General features: G+C 46.5%; 1 protein-coding gene across 5 annotated transcripts in view; it reads right to left on the bottom strand.

Annotated features, from left to right (window-relative positions):
• poln (polymerase (DNA directed) nu) overlaps nucleotides 1-13,194 on the bottom strand; it is a 512,442-nt gene that overhangs the window by 445,526 nt on the left and 53,722 nt on the right. The window contains exon 1 of one of the 5 annotated variants that reach the window (XM_069942290.1): nucleotides 461-708. The exons of the other annotated variants lie outside the window; for them this stretch is intronic. The gene's annotated coding sequence lies outside the window, so the exon portion shown is untranslated. Of the gene's footprint in view, nucleotides 1-460; nucleotides 709-13,194 lie in introns of those variants that run through there. 5 annotated transcript variants of the gene reach the window in all.

Below are 13,194 nucleotides of genomic sequence, written 5' to 3'. Positions count from 1 at the left end.
GCAGGTTCAACATGGGAGATAGAGGATCCTTGGCTAAGGAGTCCAAAATTAGGAGTAGGCCATTCAGGAATGATGCGAGAAGAAATTTCTTCACTCAGAGGGTGGTGAATCCTTTGTATTCCAGAAGTAATTCCCACTTAATTTCACGTCATTAGCAAAAATGGAAAGTCTATGTTTGGTTCCCTTGGAGGCTAAGTTGTTGACTATATTCTAAACAGAGCTCTGTAGAATTTTTGACTTGAAAGAATCAAGGGGAGCCGTTGCGTGATGGCGTAGGGAGAAGATGTGGGAAGACACCTCCCCTTGGCAGAACTATTCAAAACCCATCCAAAAGTTTTAAAAACAACTATTGATTATATTGCTGAAGTACTTTAAAAGCAAATATGAGGAAAACTAAAGCTCAACCAGCAAAGAAAACAGCTACTAAACAGTTAACAATTAATGAAGAATCTCCGCCTACCTTGCAAACAGAGTCTCTGGAGCCAATTTCTACTCAGCCCCAACCACAACGCCAGTCCACTGGTAAGGTGTACACGACACCGGCACCAACTTCGCGTACTGCTACACAAGATGGCACCGGTGCTCGGCGTTGATCTCCTTCTGACCAAGAACAACTGCTGTGGAGTGGAAGAAGGCCCAGAGCACGAGTCATGGTCTGGAGGACAGTTTAGAATGTTGGGATTTCAAAAAGGATGAACATTCTGAAGGCAGCCATAAGGATTCAGTCCAAGCCAGAGGTTCCTCTCTCTGCAAGTATTAGTTTTACACTGTTATAGAAATTTGCATAGTAACCAGTGGGCATTGTTATAAAAGAGGGGATTTTGAATTAAAGTTTGAAGGTGAATTTTTTGTTAATAAAGTAATTGTTCATCTTTACCCATGTGTGATATGCCTTCTTCGTGGTTGCTGGTTTGATCTTGTAACACTGCCCCACCACGCAGCGGTACAAGCAGGGCTGGTTCGCCATGAGTATGTGCGCCGCCACACAAACCCCCCCACCCCCCAGAACTGGTTTACACGTCCTGCCGCTTGGGCAGATGACCTCGGCGCTTGGGCTGAGCCGTTTGAATCAGTTGCAAGAAGTCTAGGTGTGCCGCCTTCAGGCAGTCTACCGTAAATAGTTCACTTTTGCCACCAATGTCCAATGTGAAGGTCTTGCCGGACAGACTGCTGGAGGACTCTAAATGGACCTTCCTAAGGGCGCTGCAAGGATGCAGTGTGTGGGTCGCGCCAGATGAAGATGAATTCGGCTGCGTTCAGCTCTTTGGGCAGTCGGGTTGATTGGGTGCCGTGGTGCGTAGGAGGCGGGGTATCAGCGAGGCGAGTCTGCTGCGGAGATCTGCCAACAGGGTTGGGTGATCGATCATGGAGTCTGTTTCCGGGCCGAAAAACTCACCGGGTAGTGACAGTGGTGCGCCAAACACCAACTCTGCAGATGATGCCTGCAGGTCCTCCTTCGTGGCTGTCCTGATGTCAAGCAGGACCCAGAGCAACTTGTCTGTCCAGCCAGGACTGGTGAGGTGGACCATGAGGGCCGACTTCAGGTGATAATGAAATCGCTCCACCAGGCCATTGGCTTGCAGGTGATACGCTGTGGTACAGTGGAGCTTAACGCCCAGTAGACTCATCAATTGGGTCCAGAGGGCAGAGGTGAACTGGGTACCCCTGTCGCTGGTGATATGCGCCGGGACTCCGAACCTGGCAATCCAGTGAGCAATCAAGTTCTTGGCGCACGTTTTGGTGGAAGTGTCCTTGATGGGGATGGCTTCCGGCCATCTCGTGGTCCAGTTGACCACCGTCAGCCTCTCTGGACACCAGTAGGAGGCCCATGATATCAACATGTAAGTGCTGGAACCTTTTGACCACCAGGTTGAACTGCTGAATCGAGGCCCTCGTAAGCCGGTGGACCTTGGAGGCCTGGCACTGAGTGCAGCTCCTCGCTATTTGGGCTACCTCCTTTTTGAGCCCGAGCCAAACAAACAGCTTGGCCACCATCCACACCGAAGTCTTGACCAAGGGGTATGCTATATCGTGGACCATGCTGAAGACCCAAGACCTCCACTGCGGCGGGACTACTGGGCGCAGCGAACTGGTGGAAACATCGCAGAGCAGCGTGTCTGGGCTGCCCAGCAAACAAATGTTCTCGAGGCGGAGCCCTGTAATGGTGGTACAGAGGGCCTGCATTTCTACATCTTCCCTTTGTGCCTGCACCAGCTGGGTTCAGTATAGGCCAAGTGCGAGGCTGTGGATTGCGGGTTGAGAGAGCGTGTCCGCCACGACGTTGTCTCTACCTGCCCTGTGCCAGATGTTGGTGGTGAACTCTGACACGTAGGAGAGGTGGTGCTGCTGGCGAGCTGACCATGGATCTTTGGCCATACCGAGGGCCTGCGTGAGTGGCTTGTGATCAGTGAACGCAGTGAAAGGCCTGCCCTACAGAAAGTACCGGAAGTATTGGATGGCCAGGTACAGGTCCAGGAGCTCCTGGTCGAAGGCACTGTACGTTCCGGAGGTCGAAGGTACCTTCTAAAGAAAGCTAGCTTGGCCATCCACCCACTGCTCTAGCACACCCCCAATGGCCGTGGCTGAGGCATCTACTGAGAGCACAGTGTGGGCCTCTGGGCGCGGGTGGGCCATTAGTGCGGTGCTCGCCAGAGCATCCTTTGTTGCTGCGAAGATGCCCTCCGCCTCTTCCGTCCAAACAGGGAACTGTCTTTTGCAGCGATCATCGAGAATAACGGCCGCATGATGCGAGCCGCACCGGGGATGAAGCGATGATAAAAATTCACCATACTGACAAACTCTTGCAGGCCCTTGAGGGTGCTGGGTTTGGGAAACTGACGCACAGCCGCGACTTTTTCTGGTTCCGAGGTGGCTCTGGCTGCCAAGATGGTGTGTCCCAGGAACTGCAGCGTCTGCTTGCCGAACTGGCACTTGGCCACGTTGACCGTGAGCCCAAACTCTGCCAAACGGGCAAACAGGGTGCGGAGGTGGATCTTGTGCTCCTCGTGGTCACGGCTGCCAATAAAAATGTCATCGAGGTATATGAACACAAAGTCCAGGTCCCTCTCCAGTGCATCCATCAGGCACTGGAAAGTCTGGGCCGTATTTTTAAGTCCGAAGGGCATCAACAAGAATTCAAACAGCCTAAACGGGGTGACGATTGCAGTCTTACCGATGTCCTCAGGGTGGACCGGGATCTGATGGCAGCCCCATACCAGGTCGACTTTCGAGAAAACCTGGGCGGCATGGAGGTTTGCTGTGAAGTCCTGGATGTGCGGGATGGGATGCCTGTCCGGCATAGTCGTGTAGTTCAGGCGCCACTAATCCCCGTAGAGTTGCCATCCCCCAGAAGACTTGGGGACCATGTGGAGAGTGGAGGCCCAGGGACCGTCAGACCAGCGGACGATCCCCAACTCCTGCAGGCAGAACTCCTCCTTGGCCAGCTGTAGCTTCTCGGGCAGTAGTCTCCTGGCCTTGGCGTGCAGCGGGGGGCCTTGCCGTGCTGAGGCATGACGGCGGTGAACTGCAGGATGGTGGGGAACTCGTCAAGTATGCTGGAATACTCATCCCTGGGAGCAGTGATGGGGGCTATCTCTGGCTTGCAGGTTTCCGTGGCATTGAGGCAGACAAAGTGGAAAGTGTGAGCATTGACTAGTCATTTGCCCTTCATATCCACCAGCAGGCCATCCACTCTGAGGAAGTCGGCCCCCAATAACCCAGTACCCACTGAGGCCAGCATAAATCTCCAACGGAACTTGTCTTTTCCAATCTGGATCTGTGCCCTACCAGTGCCAAAGGTTTTGATAGCAGAACCATTGGCTGCCCATAGGGTGGGACCCCATGCTCGGATGTGGGTCTCGAGGCCGGTCAGGTGTAAGACGCTCAGTTCCGCTCCAGTGTCCACCATGAAACGCCGACCGGTGGACTTGTCACATTCAGGAGGTTGTTCGCGTGGCCAGCCACCGCAGCCATCAACTGAGGCTGGTCATGTTATTTCCCTGAAAGGTACAGCACTTATGAGCTTTTGCCCCCCCAGCATTGGTGGTAGAAGCACCAGGTGCTTGTGCTTGGGGGGAGGGCTGTGACCAGCTGGTTCCTGGATGAGTGAGCTGGCTGAGGGCAGCCTCATTTTCCTTTTTGGTTCGCCAGAGGGTCTCTGCTTGGGCCGCGACTCGCCGTGGGTCAGCGAAGTCCTCATCCGCCAGAAGGAGCTGAATGTCTTTGGACATTTGCTCCAAGAAGATCTGACGGAACAAGAAGCAGGTCTTGTGACCCTCCACCTGCGCCAGCATCTCGTCCATCAGGGCCGATGGTGTTCTGTCTCCTAACCCGTCTAAATTCAGGAGTCTGGAGGTGCACTATTGTGGGGAGAGGTCAAATGTGCCCAGAAGGAAGTTTTTAAGGGTATTTACCCTCAGCCAGTGGGTGGTGGATGAGGTCATCCACCCTGGCCGCAGTCTCCTTGTCGAGCACACTCACGACGCGGTAAAACATCGTGGCATCTGAAGAAATGTTCCTGAGGTGAAACTGTGCCCCCGTCTGCCCGAACCACATACGTGGGCGATGGGTCCAGAAAGGGGGCAGTTTCACGGTGACAGCGTTGATCTCTGTGGGATCCATGCTGGGAGGCCAGAAAAATGTCCGGGCTCGTCGGAGTCACCAATGTAGAGGCAGCTACGATGGAAGAGACTCACAGTCACCACGTTGGAGGTTCTCAACGACCGTTTATTTCAAATCACGCACATGCCCCTTTAAGGGCAGCATGAGCTCCACCTCTGCATTGGTGGTGTCATCATAACGTCTGCCTGAGGCACACGCTGGCTAAAGCCACGAGGCAAGGAGGTCCCCCAATGGCACCATCTTCTCGTGGCTGCCCCGCCACACATTGGTACAAACGGGGCTGGTTCGCCACAAGTATGTGCTCCGCCACAGCCCTTTACTTGTTAAGAATAATAGAGTATTTTTCTATGCTGATTTGAGTCCAGCTGTAATTAAGTGTCGTAAAGAATTTAATTCAGCTAAAGCTGTTCCGTGGAAGAAGGGATACAAGTTTGCTTAAAAAATTTGATGGAGATTATCAAACTCAGTGTTTTTACTGATGATTCTTTACCTGATAATAAGCAGGGGCAAGGTCAAGAAAGGTTCCCTCAACAGCTTGTTCTGGTTCAGAAAGGGAAGACTGGAAAGCAAGAGATGGAAATTGAATAGGTGATTGATTTCGGAATTGATGATGATCAGGTTAACTGAGATTTGGAAAAAGTATATCGTACTTAAATTGATTTTTATGTTTAATTTTTGATTGTTCTGATCAGGTGGGGTGGTTCGACTACCAATCCTTCTGGCCATCGGCCACTTTGTGGCATTTGTCACTCTCGTATAATTAAGGGGAGTAATACTGTTATAGTATTCTTTGTTAGGGTCTTTTTTACTTTATGGGTTTTTCAGTTTTTTTCTTTTCTTTGAGGAGATCCTTAAGTTTGTTTGTATTAGAGCCATGGGGAGGTGCTTCACCATTTATGGTGGGAAGTTTATAGTGATGCTTTATGGCTAATTTAAATTTTGCTACTTGCAATGTTAATGGGCTTAATAATATGATTAAGAGAAAGAGGGTATCAGCCTATATTAAAAAGTTGAAGGTTGATGTTGCTTTTTTTTTTACAAGAGACACATCTGACTGAAAAGGAATATCAGAAATTAAAAAGAGATTGGGTTGGACAAGTTATACCATCTTCTTTAAATTCTAAAACAAGAGGTCACTATTTTGATTGATAAGAAGTTATCTTTTAAATTGGATTCGGTTTTTGAAGCAGTTGGTAGGCTTTTGATTGTTAATGGTAAAAAAAAGTTTCTGAATCCTGGACCTTATTTAATGTTTATGCTCCTAATATAGATGATGAACAATTTATGGTGGATTCCTTTTCTAATTCAAGTCAGGCGTATGATAAAAATTATGGTCGAGGGTGATTTTAATTGTTGCTTAGATCCATTATTAGATAAATCTCCAAAATCGATAGCTAGAACTAAAATGGCTAAACAGTTAATGTTATTAATGCAAGATAAGAATTTTGTAGATATATGGAGGAAATTAAATCCTAAGGAGATTTTTCATTTTATTCATCTCGGCACGATTCTTATTCTAGAATAGATTTATTTTTTAGTATCAGCACAATTACAAGGTTGAGTTTTTATCTGATCATTCTTTGTTGTTAATTACCTGTACCAGTTCAGAGAGTGGAGAATGTTTATCGTTGGAGATTCAACTCTACATTGTTGATAAATCCTGAATTTATTAAATTTATAAGGGACCAAATAGTTGTTTTTGAAAATAAATGTAGGTTCAGTTGATAGTAAATTTGTTTTATGGGATGCTTTGAAAGCTTACTTTTGGGGACAAATTATTACTGCTAAAATTTAAAAATAACATATGGTTGAGACTAGTAAATTGGAGAAGGAAATCGAGATCTTGGAAAAGGAATTGCAATGAGATTCTACGAAAGTTAAGAAAGCTTGTTTAGTTAATTTGAAATTACAGTATAACTCATTACAAACATAAGCTTGAGAAATTATTACAGAACTATATTATGAGTTGGGTGAGAGAGCTCAAAGTTTTAGAGTGGCAGTTAAATACGAAGCAAGCTTCTAGAATAATAAAATGCTATTAGACATGATTCAATTATTACACAAACCTCAGAAAATTAATGAGTTTTGTACTTTTTACGAGAAATTGTATACTTTTGAAGTATTGTAAGACACAGCTAAAATTGACAATTTTTTGCCTGCTTTAGATTTACTTTCTTTGAATGATATGGATATTAAGGATCTAGATTCTTTTTTAAAAACTGTTATAGAAGTGAGAGGAACACTTCAATCTTTGCCTGGTGGGAAGTCTCCAGGAAATGATGGTTTTGCTTCTGAATTTTATAAAGAATTTCAGGATTTATTAATACCTTTATTGATGGATGTATTGAAACAGGTAAAGGAGACTGGTTCTTTTCCAGATTTTTTTTCTAAAGCAATTATTAGAGTTATTCTTAAGAAGGATAAATACTCACTAAAAGCAGGATCTTATAGACCTATTTCTTTACAGAATGTAGATTATAAAATTGTTGCCAAGGTTTTGGCTAACAGATTAACTAAATACTTACCAGATTTGATTCATGTAGATCAGGCGGGCTTTATTTTTTTTTAAATCAGTATTCAGCAGATAATATTGTAAAGCTGATTTCTTTAATTAATACTTCTCAGGAGCGATCCGACCAACCAATGGTAATTGCTCTTGATGCAGAAAAGGCCTTTGATAGAGTGGAATGGAGTTTTGAGTTTAAAGTTTTGGAAAAATTTAATTTTGGTCCTTTTTTTATTGGTTGGATTAAGGCTTTGTATAAAAATTCCACTGCTATAAGAAAAAGAATCAAGGATACAAGGGTGGGGCAGGAAAATGGCAGTGAGCTGAAATATGAGACGTTGCGAGGTACCCAAGGGATATCCACCCCTAAATTTCAAGAGTCCATCCAATATTGAATCAGGATTTTCAGGTCACCTGGAATAAAAACAAAATAGCTCAAAAATACTCCATAAGTCTATCACCTTCTGTCAGAACTGGCAAACCCGATATAAGAGGAGGAGCGAGGGACTCAGGAGAGTTGTGTGTGTCGAGAACCAGCTTTCGGTGAATGTATTTAAAAAGAGAGTGGAGGGAAATTTAAGGATTCAATTTTAATATTTAAGAAGAATTTGGACATCCATGGACGTGAAAGGTATGGAGGGCTATGGACTGGGAGCAGGTCAGTGGGACTAGATAGAAAAAATGTTCAGCAGAGACTAGAAGGAAGGGTGAAAGGGGCCTGTTCCTGTGCTCTAATGTTCTCTTTCTTTGGCTTGGCTTCGCGGACGAAGATTTATGGAGGGGGTAAAAGTCCACGTCAGCTGCAGGCTCGTTTGTGGCTGACAAGTCCGATGCGGGTCAGGCAGACACGGTTGCAGCGGCTGCAGGGGAAAATTGGTTGGTTGGGATTGGGTGTTGGGTTTTTCCTCCTTTGCCTTTTGTCAGTGAGGTGGGCTCTGCAGTCTTCTTCAAAGGAGGTTGCTGCCCGCCAAACTGTGAGGCGCCAAGATGCACGGTTTGAGGCGAGATCAGCCCACTGGCGGTGGTCAATGGGGCAGGCACCAAGAGATTTCTTTAAGCAGTCCTTGTACCTTTTCTTTGGTGCACCTCTGTCACGGTGGCCAGTGGAGAGTTCGCCATATAACACGATCTTGGGAAGGCGATGGTCCTCCATTCTGGAGACGTGACCCACCCAGCGCAGCTGGATCTTCAGCAGCGTGGACTCAATGCTGTCGACCTCTGCCATCTCGAGTACTTCGACGTTAGGGATGAAAGCGCTCCAATGGATGTTGAGGATGGAGCGGAGACAACGCTGGTGGAAGCGTTCTAGGAACCGTAGGTGATGCCGGTAGAGGACCCATGATTCGGAGCCGAACAGGAGTGTGGGTATGACAACGGCTCTGTATACGCTTATCTTTGTGAGGTTTTTCAGTTGGTTGCTTTTCCAGACTCTTTTGTGTAGTCTTCCAAAGGCGCTATTTGCCTTGGCGAGTCTGTTGTCTATCTCGTTGTCGATCCTTGCATCTGATGAAAAGGTGCAGCCGAGATAGGTAAACTGGTTGACCGTTTTGAGTTTTGTGTGCCCGATGGAGATGTGGGGGGGCTGGTAGTCATGGTGGGGAGCTGGCTGATGGAGGACCTCAGTTTTCTTCAGGCTGACTTTCAGGCCAAACATTTTGGCAGTTTCCGCAAAACAGGACGTCAAGCGCTGAAGAGCTGGCTCTGAATGGGCAACTAAAGCGGCATCGTCTGCAAAGAGTAGTTCACGGACAAGTTTCTCTTGTGTCTTGGTGTGAGCTTGCAGGCGCCTCAGATTGAAGAGACTGCCATCCGTGCAGTACCGGATGTAAACAGCGTCTTCATTGTTGAGGTCTTTCATGGCTTGGTTCAGCATCATGCTTAAGAAGATTGAAAAGAGGGTTGGTGCGAGAACACAGCCTTGCTTCACGCCATTGTTAATGGAGAAGGGTTCAGAGAGCTCATTGCTGTATCTGACCCGACCTTGTTGGTTTTCGTGCAGTTGGATAATCATGTTGAGGAACTTTGGGGGACATCCGATGCGCTCTAGTATTTGCCAAAGCCCTTTCCTGCTCACGGTGTCGAAGGCTTTGGTGAGGTCAACAAAGGTGATGTAGAGTCCTTTGTTTTGTTCTCTGCACTTTTCTTGGAGCTGTCTGAGGGCAAAGACCATGTCAGTAGTTCCTCTCTTTGCGCGAAAGCCGCACTGTGATTCTGGGAGAATATTCTCGGCGACACTAGGTATTATTCTATTTAGTAGAATCCTAGCGAAGATTTTGCCTGCAATGGAGAGCAGCGTGATTCCCCTGTAGTTTGAGCAGTCTGATTTCTCGCCTTTGTTTTTGTACAGGGTGATGATGGTGGCATCACGAAGGTCCTGAGGCTGTTTTCCTTGGTCCCAACAAAGCTTGAAAAACTCATGCAGTTTGGCATGCAGAGTTTTGCCGCCAGCCTTCCAGACCTCTGGGGGGGATTCCATCCATACCTGCTGCTATGGTTAAACAAAAAGGTAATTGGTGGAAGTGAGTACTACAGATAAGAAACGTGACAAATAAAATGAGGGTAAGCTCATATGTAGCAGGCAGTGTAGAGCGTCCAGTGTGTGAGTGGCTCAGGGAAGGAGTGGGAATTTGAGGCTTTGCTCATGAGAGTTCGGCGAGCAGAGGCTCAGGACAAGCTTGTTTCCAGTAGGGTAAGTCCAGATAAGATCTTTGTATTTAAACAAAGAATAGTTAATGGAGACAGCAGCGAGGGCATGTGAGACATCTGGGACAGTGCAACTGTGCAAGAGGTGCATCCAGCTGCTGCTCCTCGAAGACCAAATTAGGGAAAGGGAGTTGGATGAACTCCAGATCATTTGGGAGGCAGAGGCAGTGATAGAGAGGAACTTCATGGGGATGTCACCCCTAAAAGTCAAGAGGCAGGTAGCTGGGTGAGTGGTAGGAGAGGGAAGGGGAATAGACAGGCAGTGCAGAGTAGCCCTGTGGCCGTTCCCCTCAACAATGTATACTGTTTTGGGCACTGTTGGGGGTACGACCTACCAGGGACAAGTCTCTGGAAGGGAAGGGGGAAAAGAGAACTATGGTGATCAGGCTTTGATCGACGACCACAGCCCCCGAGCAAATTGAAAAAGGCGCGGGGGCGGGTGGCAGTGAGCGAGCAGCCTGTTGAGCTCAGTTCAACAGATCACTCGGTCACTGCCACCTGCCCCCATGCCTCATTCAATCTGCATGGGGAGCCGTGCTTGTCAAAGCTTCAGCATGGAGCCTGATCACCAAGGCCCAGCACTCCCCTCAAAGCAAGTGATCTAATGTCTGCCCCCGTGATGGTGGGCCTGGGCCCTGCATATTGTCCTGACTTCTCTACCTCCCACTGTGGGTCCTGGCATGCCTGTCAATCAATCAGGTGGGGAGCAGCCTGAGCCTCAGCATGCAGCAGGCAGGACGTGTCGCTGCTGTTGTTCATGTGCAAGAAAGCTTCAGCATCTTGGCCATACAAAGCTGGAGGGTTTCCATCGAGGTGAGTGAAGTTAAATACACTAAAACAAACTTTTACTGAAATTTCACGATAAAAATGGGAGGGTGATCCTATGTACCGTCATATACGATAGTCTATAGGCCCCCAAATAGCCCTTGGGACATCAAAGAGCAGATAAACAAGCAGGTTTTGGAATGGTGCAGGAAATACAGGGTTGTGGTTAAGGATGATTTCAACTTCCCCAATATTGACTGGCACTTATTGACTGCAAGAGGAATAGATAGAACTGAATTTGTCAGGTGGGTCCAAGGATTCCTGACAAAATGTGGACCAGCCGATGAGAGGAGAGGCCATACAGGATCTAATTCTGGGGAATGAACCTGGCCAGGAGGCTGACCTCTCAGTGGGGGAGCATTTTGCTGAGAGTGACCACAACTCCCTGTGCTTTAGCATAGCCGTGGTAAGTATAAAAGCAGACCAAACGGGAAAGTGTTTAATTGGGGAAGAGCTCATTACAATAGGATAAGGCAGAAACTAGTGAGAGTAAATTGGAAACAGATGTTCAAGGATGAAAGCACAGAACTAATGTGGAGGAAGTTTAGAGATCACTTGTGCTGGGTTCAGGATAGGTTTAAACCACTGGGACAAGGAAAAGATGGTTGGAAAAGGGAACCATGGTTGATGAAACAGGTGAGGCAGCTAGTCAAGAGGAAGAAGGAAGCACATGTCAGATATAGGAAGCAGGAAAGGCTCAATGTGGAGTATATGGTAGCCAGAAAGGAACTTAAAAAAAAACTTCGGAGAGCTCAAAGAGAGCATGTGGAGGCCTTGGCATGTAGGATTAAGGAGAACCCCAAAGCATTCTATATGTACGTGAACATCAGAAGAATGACAAGAATGAAGGTGGGGCCACTAAAGGATAAAGGAGGCAACATTAGCCTTGAGGCAGAGGAGGTCCTAAATGAACACTTTGCTTCAGAATTCACAAGAGAAAAGGTCCTTGATCAAGGTTGAAATTGAAGAGGATTGTGTACTGGATAATGTGGAGATTAAGGAAGAGAAAGTGTCGCCGGATGCAGTGGGAAGTGTTGGAGCAGTAGCTATGATCTTTTGAGTCCTCTTTGGTGACAGGGGAGAATTGGAGCATTGGAGAATGGCAAATGTAGTCCCCTTGTTTCAAAAAAGTCATGGGGAGAATCCTAGCAATTATAGACTGATGAGTCTTACATCAGTGGTGTGCAAGCTATTGGAGAGGATTCTTAAGAAAAGGATCTATGAGCATTTGGATAAGTACAGTCTACTCAAGGATAGTCAGCATGGATTTATGAAGAGAAGGTCATGCCTCATGAGTGTAATTGAGCTTTTTGATGAGATTAAGGCGATAGATGTGGTCTACATGGATTTTAGTAAGGCATTTGATAAGGCCTGCAATAAGACATTTGTTACTTAACAGTGCGGAAGAACAGAGGAACCTTGGGGTCCATATCCATACATCCCTCAAGTGTTCATAGGATAGTTATGAAGGCCTATGGTGTGCTGGGTTTCATTAAAAGGGGGATTGAATCAAAAGTAAAGAGGTCTACAAATCTCTGGTGAGACCACACTTAAAGAGTATTGTGTTCCATTCTGGTCACTTCATTACAAGAAGGATGTGGAAGTTATCGAGAGGGTACAGAGATTTATCAGGATGTTACCTGGATTGTAAAATAAGCCTTGTGAGGCAAGGTTAGCAGAGTTAAGACTTTTCTCTTTGGTGCGTAGAAGGATGAGGAGACTTTAGAGGTCTACAAGATTATGAGAGGCATTGGACAGCCAATGCCTATTTCCCAGGGCAGGAATAGCAAACACGAGAGGACACAAGTACAAAGTAAAGGGAGGGAAGTTTAGGGAAGACATCAGTGATAAGTTTTTTTCACACAGAGAATTGTGGGGGCCTGGGATGCCTTGCTAGGGATGGTGGTGGAGGCTGAAACATTAGGGGTATTTAAGAGACAGGCAGGCACATGGACAGAAGAAAAATAGAGGGTTATGGGGTAGGGAGGTTTAGAACTTTTTTAAAAAAAGAATATAATGGATCGGCCCAAACATCAAGGGCTGTACTGTCTTTAATGTTTCTGGTTCTATGTTCTGACACAGAGGGTGAGAATTCTTGCCAGTCCATTCCTTAAAATCTCTGTACTCCCAATACAAAAACAGAAAATGCTGCAAATACACAGCAGCTTGAGCAGCATCCATGGGTAAAAAATGGATTTGACATTTCAGATTCGTGAACTTCATCAGGATGTCCAGTGTTGGTTAATGAGCACAAGCACAGGCCCTTACCTGTGGCTTTCCCCAGTTTCCCAGGTTTACCCATCCAGGTTGTGTCTCTGCTGAGTGAGTTGTACACTCGACATGTGATGTCACTATTGCCCAATGAAACATCATCAGTGTCGACCAGAGTGTAAAATAGAATTACGTACATTACAATAAAAAACATACAATAAACCGTACAATTAAAACCACCTTATTTTAAAATAAATTGTTAAATAAATGACTGATTCTGAAATATAAATGCAGCACTACTCAACACTGTAAATTGGTATTTAACATTA

This window comes from Narcine bancroftii, chromosome 1 (genome assembly GCF_036971445.1).
Source record: "Narcine bancroftii isolate sNarBan1 chromosome 1, sNarBan1.hap1, whole genome shotgun sequence".
Classification (NCBI taxonomy): domain Eukaryota; kingdom Metazoa; phylum Chordata; class Chondrichthyes; order Torpediniformes; family Narcinidae; genus Narcine; species Narcine bancroftii.
This window is presented reverse-complemented; position numbering and strand designations above follow the sequence as displayed.